This window comes from Sceloporus occidentalis, unplaced genomic scaffold (assembly GCF_023333645.1).
Source record: "Sceloporus occidentalis isolate IW3139 unplaced genomic scaffold, rSceOcc1.0.p SCAF_2, whole genome shotgun sequence".
NCBI lineage: Eukaryota > Metazoa > Chordata > Lepidosauria > Squamata > Phrynosomatidae > Sceloporus > Sceloporus occidentalis.
The window spans coordinates 216,202,334-216,225,604 of NW_028316982.1; the positions used below are offsets into that span (position 1 = coordinate 216,202,334).

The 23,271-nt window shown below is 39.8% G+C and overlaps 1 long non-coding RNA gene across 1 annotated transcript in view; it reads left to right on the plus strand.

The window, feature by feature from the left end:
• Positions 1-8,648: 8,648 nt before the first annotated feature.
• LOC149319685 (uncharacterized) overlaps positions 8,649-23,271 on the plus strand; it is a 54,797-nt gene continuing 40,174 nt past the window's right edge. Inside the window, exon 1 of the long non-coding RNA XR_016279890.1 lies at positions 8,649-8,717. This is a non-coding gene — a long non-coding RNA (uncharacterized LOC149319685). The remainder of the gene's footprint in view (positions 8,718-23,271) is intronic.

Consider the following 23,271-nt stretch of genomic DNA (forward strand, 5'->3'; position numbering starts at 1 on the left):
ACCATACCTGTGATAAAAAATGACAAACTTTTTGTAGAGTGGCAAAAACAGATTTCAGAATACATTTGGGATGGCAAGAAACCAAGAATAAAACAAAATTATATGCAAGATTCAACAAATAGAGGTGGGCTAGCAGTTCCTAATGTGAAAATTTACTATGAAGCATGCACTCTAGAATGGTTAAGCGCTTGGGCTAGATTAGAAGATAAGAAATTACTAAAACTAGAGGGTCATGATCTTAGATTTGGATACCACGCCTATATGTTTTATGGTAAAGCCAAAGTACATGCTGCCTTCAAAAATAATTTTATAAGAGCTTCCCTATACAAAATATGGGAGATATATAAAAGATGGATCAGTTCAGATATCCCCCTCTGGTTATCCCCCCATGAAGCATTGTTTAATACTGATGTACAAAAAAAAGAAAATTGGTTGAGGTATAAAGATGTATTAACAAAAACAGGTAATGGATTTGCAATTAAACCTTTAGAACAGATTAAAGATGAAGGCTTTAAGTGTAATTGGTTTCTATATTATCAAATGGAAGCTAGATTTAGAGTGGATAAAAGTACAATGAAAATTACAGAAAGTCTCTCGAAACTAGAAGAAATAATGTTGAAAGAGAAACCAGCTGCTCTATCAAGATTCTATAAGACATTATTGGATTACCAGATGGAAGGAGATCTAGTTAAAGAAAACATGATCAAATGGGCGATAGACTGTAAAAAATCATTGGAATTAAGACAACGGGAAATATCGTGGGGACAAAGAATGAAATATACTGTAAGTGAGGATATAAAGGAAAATTTTGTTAAAATTATGTATAGATGGCATTTATCTCCAGAAAAACTGTGTAGAATCTATGGTAATGGTCAAATCTATTGTTGGAAATGTCAAAGGGAGAAAGGTACGTTTTATCATTTATGGTGGAATTGTGTATATGCAGAAAATTTTTGGAAAATGATAGTTAAAGGAATTAAAGAAATATTGGATATAGAGTTAAAGCACAAACCTGAAATTTTGTTATTAAATATGTTGGAGGATGAGATAGAAAGAAGATTCGGCAAAATAATTTTCTACATGTTAACAGCTGCCAGATTAACGTATGCAAAATACTGGGAAAAAAAGGAAGACATTATGTTGGAAGAATGGATTCTCAAATTGTTAGAAATGATGGAAATAGATATAATCTCTGAAGGATTAAGAGATAACTTAGCCATAAATGCAGAAGCTAAAGAAAAAAGGAAGCAGGATAGAAAGGTCTGGGAAAAACTGTATAGTTACATAAGGGGAAAATGGCCTAACATACAAGACAAAATCTAACAAGGGACTTACGTAGGTAAGTCAGTTTAAAAGAAAATGAAACATTTAAGAAAGTAATATAAACAAGGAGAATGAATTAAGATCAGGAAAGTCAAAAGTGTTATCGGTGAAGTCAAAACAAAATCAGTTACGGCTAACAAAAAGATAGACAATTAGAGTCAATAAAATAAACGGTAAGGGTTCAGACCAAGGAAGTCAGTTTTGTGTTGTCTAGTCTAGGGAATGTATGAAGAGGAGTATGGAAGGAATTTTAAGTCTAGGGGAGGGGGAGGGGGGAGGGAAGGGGACGATAGAGATGAATGTTATTGGTTTATGTTATATGTTATATGTTACATGTTATGTATGTGTACTTTATTTGTAATAAATAAAATTAAAAAAATTTTTTTTAAAAAAAGATATGATTAAAAATAAAAGTGAAGAGTTTTTATAAGTGTATTCTTGGGATCTTCAGCAAGTTATATAATCATATCGATTACTGCAGGAAAAAAAGGGAAAAAAAGGATTGCAAAAATATTCTCTAATTCTCCTAAAGAAGCATTCACAATTTAGATTACGTAAATAATAAATTCTTAAATCTTTAACACATGGAGTAATACCAAGATCCTATGAGAGTCAATCAATCGAACATTTAATTTGCTTTTCTTTTTCCAAAAAGCTAATGAATGGTTTCCAGTTTTCTTTACAGGTTTCCCAATCAAGTCCTCTTAATCTACAGGTAATTTCTGAGAGGTCTAGTACTTTTAATGGCCACTTATTATAATCAATATATCCTTTACTTTTCCAGTTACCGGCATAAATTATCCTCGCAGCTGAGGTCAAATAAAAGTCTTCCAAATATTTTCTCTAAAATGTCATCCTTTACCATACCCAGTAGATAAAATTCTGGATACATATGAAATTTATAACTTAAGATTTGCTGCAAACACTTATGTATCTGTTTCCAATAGCTATTTGCATAGTAACAATTCCACCAAATGTGGAAAAAAGAGCCAGGAGCATTATTACATTTCCAACAGTTTGGGTTTACATTGGAATAAATTTTGGCTAATTTTAAGGAGTTAAATACCAAAGAAATTGCATCTTAAAATAATTTTTGCTGAGAGCGTAGCTTGCAGTATATTTAATTCTTATTTTCCAATTTTTCTCCCATTGGCTTAGAGGGATATTATGTTGCAAATCTTGAGCCCATTTAATCATTGAGTTGTTTATATGATCTTCTTCCATCTCTAAAGATAATAAAGCCTGATATAGTCTAGCAATTTTTTTAGGGGTTTTTTTTTTGAGAATAAGATGTCTTCCAATATTGACCCAGCTACCTCTATGCCAGTGGCGTTTTTGTCTTTGATATATCTCTCCTTAATTTGTCTATAAGTAAACCAGCTAATCAAATATAATAATAATAATAATAATAATAATAATAATAATAATAATTTTATTTATATACCGCCCTTCCTCAGATCAGGGCGGTTTACATCATTTAAAAACAGCATACATACAACATTAAAAACATTACAATAAAAACAAAAAGCCCCGAGTTAGCCGGTCCTCTTGCCGGTGTGGCGGAAGGAGGTCCGTAGGACAACTTAATCGGGGAATGCGTTGCCAAAAAGGAAGGTCTTCAAATCCTTTTTGAATTGGGCCAGGGAGGTGGCCGAGCGGAGCTCTATGGGCAGCGTATTCCAAAGGGCCGGGGCGGCGATGGAAAAAGTCTTCCTAGTCGTGGAGACAAGCCTAGCCCCGGGAACCCTAAGTAGTTGCTGCCCAGATGTTCTGAGGGTGCGGGACGGAATATATGGGGAGAGGCGGTCCTTCAGGTATCCTGGGCCCAAGCCATTTAGGGCTTTATAGGTCATTACCAACACCTTATATTGCGCCCGGAAGCGGATGGGCAGCCAGTGCAGATCTTTTAGCACCGGTGTAATGTGGCTGGCCCTGGAGGTGCCAGTGACCAGCCTGGCTGCCATATTTTGTACCATTTGTAGCTTCCGGGTTTGGTACAAGGGTTGCCCCATGTAGAGTACATTGCAGAAATCCAGTCTCGAGGTTACCAGAGCATGTACCACAGTTTCAAGGTCCCTCTGGGCCAGGTATGGGCGCAGCTGGCGAATAAGCCGAAGCTGATGACAGGTGCTCTTGACCGTCGCATTCACCTGAGCAGTCAGGTGAAGGGACGAGTCAAGAAGCACCCCCAGACTGCGCACGGAGTCCTTCACAGGGAGCGTGACCCCGTTCAGGATGGGTGGAACCACCGCCATTCCTGGACCAGGGGAACCTATCACGAGTACCTCCGTTTTCTCTGGATTCAGACTGAGTCGGTTTTCCCTCATCCAGCCCATTACTGACTCCAGGCAGGCCACGAGAGGAGAGACGCCATCCTCAGTCACTGCATCAGTCGGAGACATAGAGAAGATTATTTGGGTGTCATCAGCGTACTGATAACCCCGCGCCCCATGTCTCCGGATGATCTCTCCCAGCGGTTTCATGTAAATGTTAAATAGCATGGGAGACAGAATGGCTCCTTGAGGGACCCCAGTTTTAAGGGCCCTCTCGTCGGAGCACACGTCTCCCAGCTGCACCATCTGGGACCTCCCAGAGAGGTAGGACCGGAACCACTGAAGCGCAGTGCCCCCGATACCCACCTCTGCCAGGCGCCCCAGAAGGATACCATGGTCTATGGTATCGAAAGCCACTGAGATGTCCAAGAGCACCAGCAGGGACACGCTTCCCCTGTCGATGCCCAGACGGAGATCATCGACCAAGGTGACCATGGCCGTCTCAACCCCGTAACCCGCCCGAAAGCCAGTTTGAAATGGGTCCAGATAATCCGTTTCATCCAAGACCGCCTGAAGCTGGAGTGCAACCGCCCTCTTGATCACCTTCCCCAAGAATGGCAGCAGTGAAACTGGCCGATAATTATTATACACCAGGGGGTCGAGGGAGGGCTTTTTTAATAGAGGTTTTACAATGGCCAATTTAAGGAGAGATGGAAATTGCCCTTCCCTCCTGAATAAGCTCTTCATGTGTTTTTAGTCTCAATTTTTGAGTCTCACCATTCATAATCAATAGTTGTTTATAATTAATCAATTTCTCCGGTATAAATTCTTGGTTTTTATAAAAAGCTTCATTTACAGAAACCCATAAGGGTATTTTATTAAACAATCTTGGCTGATACCGATGCCATACTTTAATGAGGGCCTTCCTAATGCAGTGGTTCTCGAAATCACGATTTGCTTTTAATTTATCATAAAATAGATACGTGTGCCAGCCAAAACTGATTTTATGTCCCTCCAAGTTTAACAAGCTTCTATTTTCAAGATTACACCAGTCACTGATCCATTCAAAGCAGCATGCGTGAAAATAAATTTTGAGATCTGGAACTGCCAATCCACCTTGTTTGGAGAAGTCCTACATATCCTTGAATCTCACTCTAGGCTTCTTCCCTCCCCATATGAATTTACTAATATCTCTTTGCCATGTTTTAAAGGATTTTTCATTAATTTATATTGGGATATTTTGGAAAAGAAACATCATTCTAGGCAGGATATTCATTTTAATAGTAGAGATTCTGCCTAACCAAGAGATTCCGATCTTATTCCATTTCTCCATGTCTTTTTTAATAGCGTTCCATGTTTTTTCATAATTATTTTTGAAAAGATCAATATTTTTTATCGTAATCTCAATACCCAAGTATCTAATCTTATCCTTAATTTGAAAAGAAGTTTTTAACTTCAGCTCATCTACCTCTTGCTTTGACATATTCATTATCAACATGGAAGTTTTTTCCTTTTTAATCTTCATTCCTGATACCGAACCAAATTGTTCGAGAATTTCAATAAGATGTTGAATATCATTCAATGGGTTCGATAATGAGATGACCAAGTCATCTGCATATGCCCTCAGTTTAAAATAATCTTTTTTCACTTTGATCCCTGTAATTCCTATATCTTCTCTTATCATGTTATTAAGAACTTCCAAAGTAATTATAAAAAGTAACGGTGACAAAGGGCGTTTTTTCGTTATATTTATTATTAATTTTGTAGTTTGTGGCTGATATATTTTGTTTATCCAATTTTGAAATTTATTGCCCATGTTCATCTTTTTAATTAACGCTTTCATGAATGCCCAATTGACGCTGTCAAAGGCCTTTTGGAAATCTATGAAAATCAAGGCTAATTTTTTATCCACCCTTTTACCATGATATTCTAGAATATCTACTATGTGCTTTATGTTTTCCTCTAGTCTCCTGTTAGGCAAAAAACCACATTGATCTGGATTAATTAAATCTGAAAGAATTTTTTTAAGTCTGAAAGCCATAATATGTGTAAATAGTTTATAATCAGTGTTTAATAGAGCGATCAGTCTATAGTTAGAGATATTAGATGGATCCTTTTCTGCCTTAGGAATTACTATCGTATCTGAGTTCAACCATGATTTTGGTAAATTATCATGCCAAATATTATTTAGGACTTTAAGCAGGTGAGTTTCCAAAACATCTTTAAATATTTTGTAATACTCTGAAGGGAACCCATCTGGGCCGGTTGTTTTCCCACTTTTATTCATTTTGATCGCCTCCGCTAATTCTTGTGCTGTGATATCTCTGTCTAACATTTGTTTTTGTTCTTCAGTCAGCATCTTCAAAGTTCTGTTATGTAGAAATTTTTCTATTTGTTCATTATTGATATCGTCTTTTTTAAATAACCCCAAATAAAATTTGGCGAAGGCATTTTTAATGTTACGTTGATCAGAGTAATTTATACCCTCTATTTGAATGGAATTAATACTATTTTTTTGTGTTTTTTCTCTTAATTGGAATGCCAAAAGTTTACCAGTTTTATTAGCATGTTCAAAGTATCTTTGTCGGACCCTCCTAGTTTTCTTATTTACTTCATCCACTAATAGGATAGAGATTTGTTTCTGAATATATTTGATCTCATCTTGTAGATGTTTATTTTTTGGGGATTTCAAGAGTAATGTTTCATTTACATTTAGTTTATCTTGTAATTCCTTAAGTTTTTTCTGTTGGTTTCCCCCCAATTCTGATCCTTTTTGTATAAAAACCCCCCGCATTACTGCCTTAGAGGCGTCCCAGATTATATTCATATTAGTATCTGTGTCTAGATTTTCCTTAAAGAAATTAATCAGTGTGACTTTAGCTTCCTGAACTATTTTATCATTTTTAGAAGTAAATTATTTAACTTCCAATCCCATGTTTTATGTCCTATCGACAGTGTCATAATTATAGGATTATGATCTGACATCACTTTGGATAGAGTTTCTATCTCTTTTATATTAGGGCAAAGATCCTTTGATACCAAAAACATGTCTAACCTTGCCCAAGAGTGGTGTACTTCTGAGAAGAAAGTATAGCTTTTAGCCTTGTTGTATTTTATTCTCCATCCATCTTCCATTCCACAAAATTTCAACAGATCAAAAAAAGACTTAGGTAGCTTACCTTGTGAACTTTTAATGTTTTTATCAGAGAATCTATCTAGGGAGGGGTTAATTACCCCATTCCAGTCCCCTAAAGCAACTATGTTATCGAATGGGATTTCTCTGATTTTATTTAATAATTTCACATAGAACCTGTCTTTTTTCTCATTAGGGGCGTAGACTCCTACAATTAGTATTTTTTTATTTTGAATCTGAGATAGAACCGCTACGAAATGCCCATTTGGGTCATTCAAGACCTCCTGTGATGATATATTATGTTTAACATATAAGGCAACCCCTTTCTTTTTCTTATCCGAGCCACCCGGAAAGCACTGGCCAAGTTTAGCATTCTTAAGGAAATTTAAATCAGATTTTCAAATATGAGTTTCCTGCACACAGCATATATCACATTTTTGTTTCTGTAGGTACAAAAATATTTTTTCCTCTTAATCACTCTATTTATACCTTTCACATTCCAGGTCACAAATTTGAGTTTTTCAGTCCTCATCTTGATTAAGGCCAAGATCATACAAGCCGATGACTGAATCCTCTTCTAGACTTTTATTTCCTTCTTCTGCTGGAGTTTTGTTGAGCGAGCCATTATCAAATGATATCATTGGCATATCAAAGGGATCATTATTTAAGTTCTTAGAGGCAAATAAAGAGTCAGCAGAATGAGCAGGAATATTATGCACAGAAGCCTTGTATCCTTTTTCTCCCGGTTCCGACTCAAGGATGTTCTGGTTTTTTGCCTCTGACTTCTTAGCTTTTTTTTTTTATCTTTCATATATTTTTCCCAAAAGAACCTCGCTTGTTGAACTGTTCTCAATTCAATCTTTTTCTTTTTATACCAGAAAATAATCCCTTCCAGAATTATCTAACGATAAGGAATATTGTTCATTTGGAGGTCGTTAGTCAAAAACTTATACTCTTTACGTCTTTGCAAAATTTGAACAGGAACGTCCTTAAACAAAAGTACCTCTTGACCGTCGATTTTAAGTGGATTCGCTCTATGAATTCTCAGGATATGGTCTCGCATTTCTTTCCGCAAAAAATAGATCACAATATCTCTGGCTATTTTTTGCTGTTTAGCAATCTTCGAGTTCAATCTGAACATTTTGTCTGTTTCCATCAAGCAAAAATGTTCTTCAGTTTGTAAAAATTTTGCCAGTTCTGGGATTATCCTATTGTATAAATTTTCACCTTCTTTTCCCGCAAGACCTCGAATCTTAATACATTTTCCCCTTACTTTAGCATCTCTGATCAATTGTTCTTCTTCATAATAATTTTGCCTTACTTTAATTTCTTCAATTTCTTCTTGAGCATCTAGTTGTTTATCTTCCAAATTATCAATCTTATCTTTCATATTTTTCAAGTCTGAGGATATTTTTTCAACTGTACTATTAATTTCCTTCAGATCATCCCATAGCTCTTTCTTTATCTCAACTTTAAAAAGTTTATTTTCTTTATTTAAATTTTCCATTTGTTGGCTGAGTTGAGATGTTATTCTACGAATATCTTCAAAGTATAAAGAAAAGTTTTCAGGTGAGAAGTGAGATGATTGTTGATCAATAGGTGTTCTTCTTGGCGGATTCGCACTCATTTTTGCACTTTGCGCCTGAAGCTGGGTTTTCTTCCGAGTGTCCATAATAGTCTTATGCTTCAAATTAAACCCAACCGGCTTCAAATAATAAGAATAAATGTGTAACAATGTGCTATGGTATCTATAATAATCCTTGGTTAAATCTTGGTATCTTAATAGTTTTATTTATCCTTTGTAATATCAAAGTATTTATGCTTTTACAATATTACTCCACTGCTAGGATTATAGGACTACACTTCCCAGCATGCCAAGCATTTGCTTCCTGTGCTCCTTGTGCTTGCTCTCCTGCCCAGCTTCCTGTAGCCTCACACAAACGCAGAGAAGCTGAGAAGCCCCAATCACACAAAGGAGTTGCTCACAGGTAATTTTGAATCAAATCCTTGTTCTTACTGTTGTTATTCCTTCTATAGTAGAGTAGGTATCATAAAGAAAACAAAGGAGAGATAGAGCAAACTTGCTTACTGTTACCACTGCTTCTAAGTGCTTCTGAAGTAATTCTTTGTTCAGTCTTTTAAGTCTGCTGGGATCCCCTTTTTCCTCCAGTCTATGAAATAACTTAATATTATTTGTGTGCGCAGAGTTCCATTCTGGAGCTAGCTGAGCGTCAGCATATAGTCAACTTCCAGCCAATTAGGGACTAGGGAACCCCCAGGCCCATTAAAAGCTTCTCCTCGTATCTTGAGTAGAAAATTGGTGGCGGGTCTTCGCGGTTTTACCCGCTGCGGAGTAGTGCGGTTGTGGATGGCTGCTCCCCTACCTTCGTCCAGAGTCAAATGCCGAAGGTATTGGTGGGGATATATGAGCCCCCTCCGAAGTCCACTCCTTATGGACTATTCTGCTGCTTTTGCTGGTGATTTGAAGCAGCTTTACCCGCACCCCACGGACGAGTTTGCGGAGCCTCTGCAAACGCGTCCATTTGACCCGCTTTCCAACCCAAAGGCCCCGTAACAAACTCACATTTGAGCAGTAATAATATGATAACATTTCCCTGTACTGGTGCAGGAACAGTGTGCAGGTGGTAGAAAAAGTGTAACTGCTTGCATTTTCCTACTGCGAACATCACGGACATTGAAGGTGCCTGACTGATAGCAGAGACTGACTGCTCCAGAGTCCTTGCACAGCTTAGCTAGAGATGTCTGGCTCACGCGATAATTCTTTGACTTTTTCATACCTGTCCTGGGAGGGTTCTGATCTTGAGTGGATTTTATGTTTTCAATAATTGTTTCAAGAGGGTAAAATAAAGGGAAATCTGTGTCCAAGGGTGATTTCTGTAGGTGTAAGAATTGCTTTTTTAGAGAATAATTTCCCAGTCCACAATATGCTCGTTTGAACTCATAGAGAAAATATGTTTGCATATAGTACATTGTGAGTACCATAGCATCAACTGGTATTTCTTTCCAGTCCATCTCATCCTTAATCATCTTGTTCATGCTCTCGCTGATGTTATTAGTTGCAGTTAGGTCACGTCTGAATGCAGCAAATTTTTCAACATGGAATTTTGCAGCATATTTGGGAATGCAATCATTCAGTTCTTTATCAAAATATTCTTTAAATGGCTGACTCCACAGCACACTATATTCCTCATATTTTGACTGATATTGCTTTTGAGATGATGAATTTAGCATTTCTGTCACATGGTTTTTTAAAACCGTCAAGTCATCTTTTTTCTCACCATGAGCCTTTACCCACATCCTCACATCTCTGAGGATATGATTTCTGCAATATACCCTTGGAATCTGTGGGAATTTCTCTGCCAAAGGTTGAACAATACCTCTTTCTTGGTCTGTTACAAATGGTATTTTTTCCATTTTGTCTGTTCCCAGTTTGGAAAGTATTTCACACAAAAAATCAGCATGGTATGCCATGAATCTCTTGGTATGTAGGAGAAATGCAACAGGGAGTATTGGATCTTCTTGTAGAACAATGTTTCTTATCACTATGGGAGATAAATAGAAATCACGTAGTTTGAAAGTTGTGTCATAGGACACAAGTTGTGGCAAGGATGCATCTTCACATGAGAGTGAGAGGAGAGCTTTTGCCTTTGCAATGATATCAGGATGTCCAAAGGAAACTATGAGATTGGGAATTAGGGTGAACTTCATGATAAAATTTTCAAGATGGTATGAGAGTTCCACAAGGCTGAATATCTCATCATTGCTAATTCTTTCCTTCTGCTTGAGTTTGTATAATGCATTTTGAACCTGTTTCAAATCACGTGGACGATCAGTGGCCATATGTCTGTGAGAACTGCCCAATGATGCAATTGTTTGTAAATCTTTATAGGCTTTCAATGGGTTTTTGTGTGACTTTAATTCCATGTCTATTTTTTCTAAAGTTTGCTTCATAGTGCCAGTAAAAGGCTTCTTTGAATGCTTCCTGTTACCATGAATGGAAGGTTGGTGCAATGTTTCATCACCCAAATAGTGGATAATATATAATTTTCTTGGCTCTGTGCACTCCCTGAGGCAGTATATATGTTTCTTGAAACCATGCAGCAAGTCTTTCCTGGATCCATTTGGGTCCTTTAGATAGTAGTATCTTTTCAATACAGCTGGGGGGTGCAACCTCTTCTGGTGGAAATTTGACCCCTTTGCTGCCCATCTGTACTGGTCAAAATGATAATCATGCTCATATTTAGGAACAGGAGAGGAAGAACAGTAAACAAACACATCCTCACCCTTTGGTAGCACTGGTGGTAATGAAATAACTTTACTTTCATCTAGGTCTTCTCTCCTGAGAATTGCTAGTACTTCTTCCATTGGAAGATCATCTGTCCGACCAGTCATATATGGGTTGCTACATGGATCCATACCTGTAGTGTTGCAGTCTCTCATCTCTGTAGTTGCTGGCCCAAGAATGAGGTTAGTTGCAGATATTTGAAAAGGTGGTAGGAAGTTCAGGAAAAAAAGATCTATAATCAAACTGTATCTGCAAACAAGTCCCCAAGCTTCATCCAGGCTTCCAGAAATTAGGGGAGCATAATATTATGAAGTCAAAGGCTGTGCGATTCTCAGTCTTCTGTAAAGTTTGATTGGACTGAGACCAGGTGCCAGACATCCTCCATCTCCTGGACAGATCCTATATTATAACCTTATATCTGGGAATCTGGGAGGAATTGTAAAATGTCCTCCATTCTGGGAGAGATAGCAGCAAAGAAGATATTCCACCAAGCCCCTTCCTCTGCCAGGCCTTTTCTGCAGGGGCCTCCTTGCTGTTCAGGGTCTCTTCTCCCCAGGCAGAGTTGCTCACAGGAGTGAAGGGACCAAGGACTGAGACATCCCTGAGCTCTCCTGTCCCCTCCCCCATTCTCATCCCCAGGCCATTGGCTTCTTCCAGTTGCCAGGTAAAATTCAGACTGTTACATTTGCCCTTCAATGGAAATTGAAACTGCCTTCATGGGTTGAAGTGGAAGATGTTTTTATCTGCTAGTTACTCTTCCCCCTCCATCCTTTTGGGTGTATTATTTTACTTATTTAGAATTGTAGAATCATAGTTGGAAGAGGCCACAAGGGCCATATAGTCCAACCCGTCATGCAGTAACTCTCAATCAAATCCTGCCATGCAGAAACTCACAACCATGCAGTCCCTGCCTTGCAAGAGCTCACAATCAAAGCATCTCTGACAAATGGGTATCCAGTCTCTGTATAAAGACCTCCAAAGAAGGACACTCCACTACAATCCAAGGAAGGTGTTCCATTGTCTAACAGTTCTTACTGTCAAGAAGTTCCTCCTAATGTTGAGGTGGAATCTCTTTTCTTGTAGCTTGCATCCATTGTTTCAATCCTATCCTCTGGAGCAGAGGAGAACAGGCTTGCTCCCTCCTCAATATGACATCCCTTCAAGTATTTAAACAGGGCTCTCATATCACCCCTTAACCTTCTCTTCTTCAGGCTAAACAGCCCCAGCTCCCTAAGTCATTCCTCATAGGGCTTTATGTTTTCAAGACCCTTTATAACTTTGGTCACTCTCTGTTGGACATGCTCCAGCTTGCCAACTTCCTTTTTGAATTTTGCTATCCAAAAGCAGAGACAGTATTGCAAGTGAGGCCAGCCTAAAGCAGAATACAGCGGCACGATTACCGTATATACTCATGTATAAGTCGACCTCATGTATAAGTCGAGGGAAGGTTTCAGGGTCCAAATCCTGGATTTTGATATGACCCGTGGATAAGTCGAGGGTAAGATTTCTATAAAGAAGGATGGAAAGGGGGAAATACCACTTACGTCCCTCCTTCTCTGGACCTCTCCCAGTCAACTCTCAGGTGCTGGAGGAGAGGTTTACTTTTAACAATGGATTGAGAAAGGAAGCAACTGGATTTAAATAGAGAGGTTTTCCCTGAGGCCAGGTTTTGCAAAAGGGAGCAAAAAGAGAAGCAAGTGGATTTAAATGGAGAGGTGTTTCTTTGGGAAGCCAGGTCTTGCAAAAAGTAGCAAAAGAGAAGCAACTGGACTTAAATGGAGAGGTTTTTGGGAAACCAGGTTTTGCAAAAATAAATAGAAGCAATTGGATTTCAATGGAGAAGTGTTTCTTTGGGAAGTCAGGTCTTGCAAAAAGTAGCAAAAGAAAGGCAATTGCATTCAAATGAAGAGGTTTTTCCTTGGGAAGCCAAGGCTTGCAAAAGGGAGCAAAGAAGAAGGAATTGAATTTAAATGGAGAGTTTTTTCTTTGGCAAGCCAAGGCTTTCAAAACGGAGCAAACTGGATTTAAATGAAGATGTTTTTCTTTGGCAAGCCAAGGCTTTCAAAACGGAGCAAAATAGAATGGGGAGTGTTTCTGCTAGAAAGCCAAGGCTAGCAAAACGGAACAGAGAGAGACGAGAGTGCTTTGAAATGGGGAGTTTTTGCACTAGGAAGCCAAGGCTTGGGAAACAGAGTGGAGCAGGGAAGGAATTGGTCTTCAAGGGAGATTAGGGTGGCAGGCTTGCTTGCTTGGGGATGCTTCTAAGCACTGCCAATCAGTTGACCCTTCTATAAGTCTATCCCAACATTTTAGAGGCAATTTTGGGGCATACATTTCTCAACTTATAGTCGAGTATATACGGTACTTCTGTTGAACTAGAAAATATACATCAACTGATGTAGACTAAATTCACATTGGCCTTTATTGCTGCAGCATTACACTGCTGACTCATGTTCGAACTGTGGCCTGCCATGAGTCCTAGATCTCCTAGAATCTCTATGCGCACATAATACACATGATTTCCTATATGCAAGCAATTACCATGTCTTTCTATGGGCAAGTGATCACCATAATTCTATAGGGGTAAACAATCCCCATGCATCTCTATCAGTAAGCAATATCCATTATTTCCTATGGGCAAGCAATCTCCAATGAATCTCTATGGGCAAGCAATCTCCATTATTCCTTATGGGCAAGCAATTTCTTACGTTTCCCTATGGGCAAGTAAATACTATGTTTCCCAAAGGGCAAGCCATCTCCAATGAATCTCTATGTGCAAGCAATCTCCATTATTTCCTATGGGCAAGCAATCTCCAATGAATCTCTATGGACAAGCAATCTCCAATGGATCTCTATGGGCAAGTATGCTTTCCCTATGGGCAAGTACTGTCCTTTGTTTTAGTACGTCCCGTTTTAGGCTATGGAATTCTGGGAGTTGGAGGTTGTGGTGGGGCCCAGACCTCTAGGCTTGATGCTTTTCCCTGACTTTAGGCTATGGAATTCTGGGAGTTGGAGGTTGTGGTGGGGCCCAGACCTCTAGGCTTGATTCTTTTTCCTGGCTTTGGCTTTGGAATTCTGGTAGTTAGAGGTTGTGGTGGGGCCAAGACTTCTAGGCCTGACCTTTTTCCTGGCATTAGGCAATGGAATTCTGGGAGTTGGAGGTAGCGATGGGGTCCAGACCTCGAGGCTTGACTCTTTTCCTGGCTTGGCTATGGAATTCTGGGAATTGGAGTTTGTTGTAGGGCCCAGAGCTCTAGGCTTGACTCTTTTATGGCTTCGGCTGTGGAATTATGGGAGTAGCAGTTTGTTGTGGGGCCCAGACCTCTAAGCTTGACTCTTTTCCTGGCTTTAATCTGTGGAATTCTGGGAGTTTGAGGTTGCTATGGGGCCTAGAGCTCTAGGATTGACTCTTTTTTATGCCTTTAGGCTATGGAATTCTGGGAGTTGGAGTTTGCTGTGTGGCCCAGAGCTGTAGGCTAGACTCTTTTCCCGGCTAGGCTATGGAATTCTGGGAGTTGGAGTCTGTTGGGTGGCCAGGAACTCATGGCTGGACTCCTTTCTGGCTAACGATCATGCAATTCCGGGAGTTGGAGTTTGCTGTGAGGCCCAGAGCTCTAAGATAGACTCTTTTATTGCCTATGCCATAGAATTCTGTTAGTTGGAGGTTGTTGTGGGCCCAAGGCGGTTGTGTCCATGGTCTTACCAGAGCATGCCTGGCACATAGGCTCAATGTCCTTCGGGTCAAGTTCTTTTCAGGTAAGGCCGCGGCCATTGCCTATGACACAGCTTTATGTCAGCACGCCCCACTAAATTCAAGAGAACTGTGGGTCCTGCTCCACTAACAGATTTGGCTGCTCGTTGTGGACACCCAAGCCAAGTTTTAGCTTCCACGTCCTGCTGTTTTTTCAACCTTCTGTTCCCCCTTTGGGGATGGTTTTTAAAAGCCCCAAGAGAATTCCATCTCTTTCATCACCTCTCCCACCCTCCTGGGGCCTTGGGGAATAATGACTTCCCCGCCAGCCTTGCCTCGTTCGATATGCTTCCTCAATCATGCGATACACCTGGAAGACAGGTTTCGCCAGCTGGCTCCCGAGGCAGATCCATTGCCGACCCCTTTCCCAGAATTCCTTTGGGAGGTTGGCTGCTAGAAATAATGCAAGGAGTTTTGGCATCAGTTGCTCCCTCTACTTTCTAAGTGTACAAGCAAGCCATTACAAAACTGTGGGACTTCTTTCGTGCTGTTGGTATGCAACCTAGATGGCCTGTTGACTCTGACACTGTCATGCAGTTTCTTGTATGGTTGAAGCGTACCAACAGCATGACTAAGACTATGGCCATTCATTTAGCTGGCCTTACCTTTTTCTCCAAAGCTGGTGGTTTTGTGGCTCCATGTTCTTCTTTTCTCATGCAAAAGGCGATCGAGGGCTGGAAGCGTTTATATATCAGGGCCAAAGATGCCAGACGACCTATTTGTTTCCAACTGCTTTCTAATATTTGCTCTTTATTACCTTCTGTTTGCTCCTCTGATTACGAATATGCTTTGTTTTTTGCTGCATTCATGGTGGCATTTTTGGGGCTTTCAGGTTGGGAGAACTGGTTGCTTCTTCCAAGGTTGATGTATCATTTAGGGCGTTTAAAGCTTGCAATTTGTCCTTCATTAAACATGCTATTTCTTTGGTTGTCCACAGGTCCAAGTGCGATCAACTTGGCCGTGATGAAACTATTGTTCTTAGGAGGTTGAAAGGGTCTACTATGCGCCCTGGCATTCATTCTTATCTGTTTGTCCACTTGGATGGGAAGCCTCTCACTCGTTTTCAGTTTGTTTCAGTGTTGTGCTTGGCTGTCAAGTGATTGGGGCTTCCTCCTGCTGAGTTCAGTGGACATTCATTCAGGATTGGAGTGGCCACCTTGGCATCTCAAGCTGGCCTAGCTGCTGATTCCATCAAGAAATTGGGCAGATGGAAATCTAAGGCCTATGCAAGCTATGTTCGGCCGCACTTGGACACGTGTGTTGGACACTGACAAATTTAGGCAGGGTTGGCGGTAGGCGTTCTGGCTGGAATGGCCTTTGTGGCGGCAGCATAGGCCAGGATCTGGTTGGTTTGGTTACCAGGGCTATGGAGCACTGGTTTGGGAGTCAATAGGGATCCAGGGGCGAGCTGGGCATTGTGGGGGCCACAACATGGTTAAACCACCCGGTGTCTAGGGGCTTTGAGAACAAGAGAGCACCTGGTGTGATGGCAGCTAGTTGGCGTTCCTTAGCCCCTAGGTCATCCCAACACCTGGCGGGCACCAGGTATGCTGCTTATTGATTAACCTTCTTGAGAAATCCATTGTTCTCTACCTACAAAGAGGCCTCTGACCTCAGAGGAATGGAGACATATTGGAGGGATCCCTGTTGAGATGCAAATAGACTTTAAATTTCACAACTTTGAAAGTCTCCCTATTGCCACATGGCCAGAAGGAGGAGGAGCCTGCCTATAAAAGATATCCTCCCCAGCATAGTATCTTTATTAAGGACTGAAAAAACATGGAGGCATCTGACTATCATCTCCAATTGTGTTTTTCCCCCTCCTGTTTGGTTTGTAACATCTTGCCTGATGAAAATGTCAATGGAGCTTCAAAAGCTTGCAACAAGTATATTGTACATTTCGGTTGGCCAATAAAGGTATCACTAATGGATTTTTGTTTGTATTTGTTAAATGACCAACACAGCTACCCCTGCATGTTTTTAGTATAGTTTCTGCTATCTATGTGTCGACTCTCAGGCATGATCTATATAGAAGATTGTTTAAATTCAAAACTTGTTCTTATTTGCCATATTACCTTGTCAGTAGATTCTACACACACAGTCATAAAATCACAATGATAAGATATTTTTGTCTGTTTTTTTTTTTTTTTTTTTTTTTTATGAACAGGACCAGAAAAGCCTTGTAAACTGAACAATCCTTTCTACTAAACCAAGAAACAGCAGGTTATATTTACCTGGACAACCACTAGTTATATTTTGCTGATTATCAAAAGAAGTCATGTTGGTTGGAAATAAAAGTGAACTGAGACAGGAGGTCAAGATAGCTGCCTTTTCTCAAAAACCCTAAAGCAAGAGAGTAATTCATTGGTGATAAAGGCCATTAAAAGCAGTGTGCCCACAATTTTCCTAGGCTGACAAGGTTAAGGGGATGGTTCCAGGCTTGTTGGATTCCATAATTACATTCCAGTATTAAGTTATAAAGCCCCACAGGAAACTGTGAGATCAAAACCATCCAATATCTGCTTAAATGATTTGACACATAGAGGCTGTGGAGACACATGGTATAATGAATGCCTGGAGAGAACACTGGCACAATTTAAATATTCAGGTTGCTCTTTGGTAACTCCATACTAACTGTTAACCTGAGTCTTCAGACTACTTTGAAGGCTGCTGTTACTCAAGGAAGTATAAATACTGTCAAAAATGTGAAAGCGATTAGGATACATATATGCTGACATCTTAGCCCATTTTATGTTTTGGAAACTAAACAACTATCCAATGAAGAGTTGGTCATTATGATAATATCCTTATAAATAAATAACTAATTTAAGTTTATATCTTTCTCTTCTGAACATCCTCTTTTGCAGTTGCAAAAAGTCATAAATCAGGCTTTGCACAAATTATTTGGCCAATACTTTGAGAGCAAAAGATCTAAGAAAATAAGAGCATCTCAGTGAAAACTGTGCTGAAATAAAATTGAAAGCATTGACAGACAGGGACCATTTTTCATGGGCTGAGAACAAAGGGGCAAGATCCAAGCAAATCTAGTGTATGCTTCATTTATATTTGCTGTTCAGTAAAAGTCAAATAGATGGGTCTAACAGAAAACAGTGTAAAGAGGTACAATAGCTGGACCTGATGAGAATAGAAAACCTTGACTTTCCCTGCTTTCTGATTTTAATTTCAAGATATGAAGACCTCTAGAAATTTGGAAGCAAAGGTTTATGCTTCCAGTCACAGTTGCCATGGCCCAATCCTGCTCTCTCGGTGTGGCTCAAGATGCCCCTTCAGAGTGGTCTGTTCTGCCCCTAAGTGATCTTCCTTCCTTCCTTCCTTCCTTCCTTCCTTCCTTCCTTCCTTCCTTCTAACACTGATATTGTCCTTTTTTTATTCAATATGAAACCTATGAAACATTGCACACTGATATGTAATCCTCTATCAATTTTATTTTCTTAAAATGAATATATAGTCCCGTCCCCCCACTCAGTATGGGATATTTCAAACAACAACAAAAATTTTTTGACAGTAATCATGGTTCTATTTCATCTTCAGTTGTAATTTACCATCTTTCCTATAGTGAGATGCACAAGATATGTTTATGTTTGGAACGATTATTTTTGATTAATGGATCCTTCTTATGAAAAGATCATAGAATAATAGACCACAAGGGACATCCAGTCCAACCCCCTGCCATGCAGGAACTCAGAATCAAAGCATCCCCAACAGATGGCCATCTAACCTCTGTTTAAAGACTTCCAAAGAAGGAGATCGAGTGGAACAGTGTTAAATGTCTGTACTGCAGCCACTCACTCAAAAACCATAAGGTTGTGAGTTCAGTACTAGTCAGGGCTCAAGCTTGACTCAGACTTGCATCCTTCTGAGGTTGCTAAAATGAGTACCCAGCTTGTTGGGGGCAATTAGCTTACAGTTGTAAACCACTTAGACACTGTTAGTTCAGTATGAAACGGTATATAAATGAAGCTGTTTTTTATTTTGTTTTTATATCGTTAAGTAAGAATTTCAAAGCAAGAGAATTAGATATAGTCCAGGCAGAGGTCAGCCAATTTGGGTTTCAGGTTCACTCATGTACCCATATCCTGTCATCCACAGCTTTATTTCAAAATTGCTAAACAAATTTATGTAACACATAACAGGATCTCTTAATCATTTAAGCAAAAATCATTTAGGCTTTAGCTGATTAAAACAATATTCTTCTAGTTTGGCACTCTTTTTGAGAATCCCAATAACAAATAAGGGCCGGGTAGCCCACAATTTATTTCTGCCCATTCATGCTGTAAATATGTGGCTGTTCATTTCTGAAATGAATAATGTTTTTAAATATTAGACATAGCTTTTCTGTGTTGTACATTTCTTTTTTCAAATAGGGACACCATACAGGTTCACAGCAGCTCTGATTAAACCCAACACACTATTACCATGTATGTTACACAACTGTATTAAAAACTTTACATTTTCCTCAATAAATCCTATGCCTTTCATGTTTTAAAAGAACATTAATGGAGTACAGTAATTGAAGGCTGTGTTAATATTACTTGTGAACCATACAAGAAATATAATTGCTTTACATGAAGAAAGAAAAATCAAATTTACTCTTGAAATAATTTTACTACAAAAGAATTAATGCAATGGCCAATTAAAGGGGGCATTTGAGTATAGTTATTACACTGTTTGTCATGAAGAGGCACATCAGCTAAGGTTAAAGGTGTTATTAAAACATTAAATCCTTACACCTAACATAGATAATTATAATAAAATACTACAGATGATAACGAGAAGCACTGTAATGAAGTCTTGGCTTAATTAGAGAGAGTGTTGCTATAATATATTTCTAGTAAAATGATATATAATACATTTTCTTTTCATTGTTTCATTATGCCATATTTTAATGGTTTATTTAGCCATTTCCAGAAAGACATATGGTGCCATTTACAATACTTGCCACATATAGTATATGCATCAATACATGAGAGAAACTGTTGAAGACAACCACAATGTGCCGTTGCAGGATCATTAGGAGGTGGGCTGCTCTTTGCTGGGGAGCCATCAATAACTTCTATATCCCACCTTTCTCTCAATATAGGGACTCAAGGCCGCTAACAACAAATGTACACTAATTGTGTTAAGACATTCAGACCTCCAGAACCTCCAGAAATCTTGGTAAGCTTCCTAGTTAATATGAACAAAGAGAAAATGATTTTAATAGAAGAAATTTTGTAGCTGTTTACTCTGCGCTGGATTCCATCTTTTCTAGATAGATTTTCAGATAGGATACATGTTTGCACTGTCCTTGAATATCTGACTTTTCCTTGCTGCCTTCCTACTTTAGCATTCCTTCCCACTCTTGTCTATCTCTTTCTTACCGCCCTCTACCACAAACCCATTGTCTCTCAACCTTTGCCTTTTCTCTTTCTTGACCACTTCCACCTCTTTCTTCCCCTCTTACCTCCCTCCCTGGCTCTTACTCCCCCATCCTGGTTGCTGACTCCTTTCACTATCCACCTGTCCTTCGATCTCTCTGTTTGCTTCAGTTAGATCCTCCCAGTCCTTCATTGCCCTTTGCTGTCACTGGCTCACTTTCTACTTCCCCCAGTTAGCCCTCTTCCTCTTCCTATGTTCAACTCTCTCCCCTGGTGGTGCAATGGTTAAATGTTGGTACTGTGACCACAATGTTGTGAGTTCGATCCCCGGGCTCCAAGGTTGACTCAGCCTTCTATCCTTTCATAGGTTGGTAAAATGAGTACTCAGCTTGTTGGGGGCAATTAGCTTACAGACTGTAAACCGCTTAGAGAGTGCTGAGTTCATTGACAAGTGGTATAGAAATGTACATGCTATTGCTATTGCTCTTCCTCCCTTGTATCCCTCTTCCAGTCTCTCCTGCAATGTTCTTCATCCCCTGCTCTCTTCTGGGACCATTGGCATCTACTTCCTGCTTCTTCTTACTGGACTGTTTCTGGGTGTGGTTTTTTTCTGTTTTCTGCTCCCTATTTCTCCATTCCATTTCCCACCCACTCTTAAAACCCTAACCCAACTCCAACCTTTGCTGCCCTTCTTCCCATGCTGCAGCAGGTGATAGACATATGCAGCACATGTTCACTTCTTCCTCAGATGCTGCCACCTCTTGTAGTCTATGGCTGATCCTCTCAGGTAACCTCCAAACATGACAGACATCCTCTTTAATCTCTCAGAGAGTCAGAGGCACTTGTAGGAAACAAAAACTTTTGATTCCTCAATAGCTACAGGCAACTAGCCACACAAAGAGTTACTATTGGCTCAAGGTGTGTATGTGTATTCTATGTGTATCGGAAGATGCATCCAGCTAGCATTGCACCGTGGCTGGCTTTGCCAATAGGCAGGGTAAAGCAGCTGCACCAGTCAAAAGATTGTGTCATGATCATGAAAGGACAGTAAATTGTTTGCTAATTTATTTTTATTGTGTTTTTATTCTCAGTGATGAGAAAAGCTGATTCTGGGTTTTCTCTGGGTTGTATGCCAAAATAAATTAGTTGGCTTTAGATATGATACACCTTGATTATGCAGCTAGAATGGCGGCGGCGGTGGTGGATGTCTCTTCTGTTTGAGACAGCAAAATGATTTGTGCCAGAACATATCTCATGTGAACATCTTCCAAAGTATGCATTTAGCTCATCTGTTGTTGTTAGCTGCCCTCGTGTCAACTTCAACTCATGTCTATGCTGTGGATTCATCACAGCATCGTGCCGATGTTTCCAGGCTGTTGAGTGTGGAGGGCAGTTGCAGAGCACATGTGGAAGCGTCTCATTTGGATGCAACGTTTGTTGTGGTTGCCAGTTTTAATGGCGCCGTTAAGAGGCATAACATTCAGACGAGCTCGGTGAACAAAACGCCAGTCAGCAAAACGGGTGAAATCTCCGCGTGGAATAAAGTGGTTACTTGAGTCCCATTGCGATGTCACCTCAAAGACCTTGCCCTGGTCAGGCTTGCTCAGAAGCGTGATGGTATATTTCTCCCTTAGAAGTTCTTTCAATGAACTTTCTAACAGATGTCTTGTTTTGTGGGAGAAATTCTGGACCTCTAGAGGGTTCCCTTTGGTGACGGTGAGCTGAGGGCCCTCTTCAACAGCCCACATCCATTTGCAACCAATAAGTTTGTTTAAGTGTCGGGTTGAGTTCCGGGTGCGGGTGAAGAGGGAAGAGAAGTCACCGCCATTGCGTCCAAATTCATTTTCCAGCGAACCGGAAAGATAGGTTGCTAGGTCGCTCTCCGATGGAATTCTAGCAATTTTTGGACGACTTGTTTTAGAGAGCCTAGAGCAATAGATTTTACAGTCTTGTCAGGGCAGGTGAGAAGACGATATGCGTGGATGATGGCTGCAGCATCCCCTGAATCATCAGGGACTGCCTGAAGGAAGAGGCTCCTCCCTCTTGTAACTGTCATCTTGGCCTCAGAGGGAGCGATCAGGCAGTCCCAGCAACATCAGGGACTGCCTGAAGGACGAGACTTCTCCCTCCTTTAAGTGTCACCTTGTATTTGTATTGTATTCAATTTTTACTGTATACCACTATGATCATTGTGGAATAGCGGTCTATAAATAAAACATATTATTATTATTATTATTATTATTATTATTATTATTATTATTATTATATTTTTGTGCTTGAAGATCTTATCTCGTTCCTTCATATCTGCCCTTCCAAGTCTTAATCTTTTTTCCCCAGATATCCTGACTACACTCTCACTTTTTATTAACAAGTGAGCCAGTGTTTTTCTATCTCATTGTCTCTAACGTTTTCCTTAGATAAATCATCTGTGGTTATTATTTTTGTTTTCTTGATGTTCAGTTGTAACCTTTCTTTCCACTTTCTTCCTTGACTTGCTTCAGTAGTTTTTCAAAGTCTGATATTTTCTGGTAGCATCATCTCCATATCTTAAATTACTGATGTTCCTTCCTCCAATTTTTACACCTCCTTAGTTCAAGGCTAATCCTACGTTACCTGATATGATCAGCAAACAGGTTAAAGACACTGGGTGATAAAATGCAGCCTTGCCTGACCTTTCTAAGGCTCCTAGCTCAGGACGAGTGAGAAGGATGTCATTTCTGCAACAGCGTGATACTTATAAATTTATTCTATTTGTTGCAGGTTACATGTCTAAAGGTGTGGGATCTTTTGTTAACAGATGGTCTTAGCAAGAAACAATTAAGGATTAATGGCCCAGCAGACCATGGTTAATGATGCATGCTGTTGGTTTGTTTTTGTTTTGTATTCCCATTTTCCAGGTTATGGGCAACCTTTGCAGTGTTGAACTATAATTTGCAGAATACTCATGTTTTTATATTTTCTGAACTCTGTAGGTGTCTTTTGGAGATGTGGGCACAGAATTGTGGCCATACTATGACATTTCCCCTCAAATGGAGTGGAGTGAATGGACCACACTCTACTGGCCAGGGAGAAGAACCCTCCATTTGACTAGTTTGTCTCTTATGTTA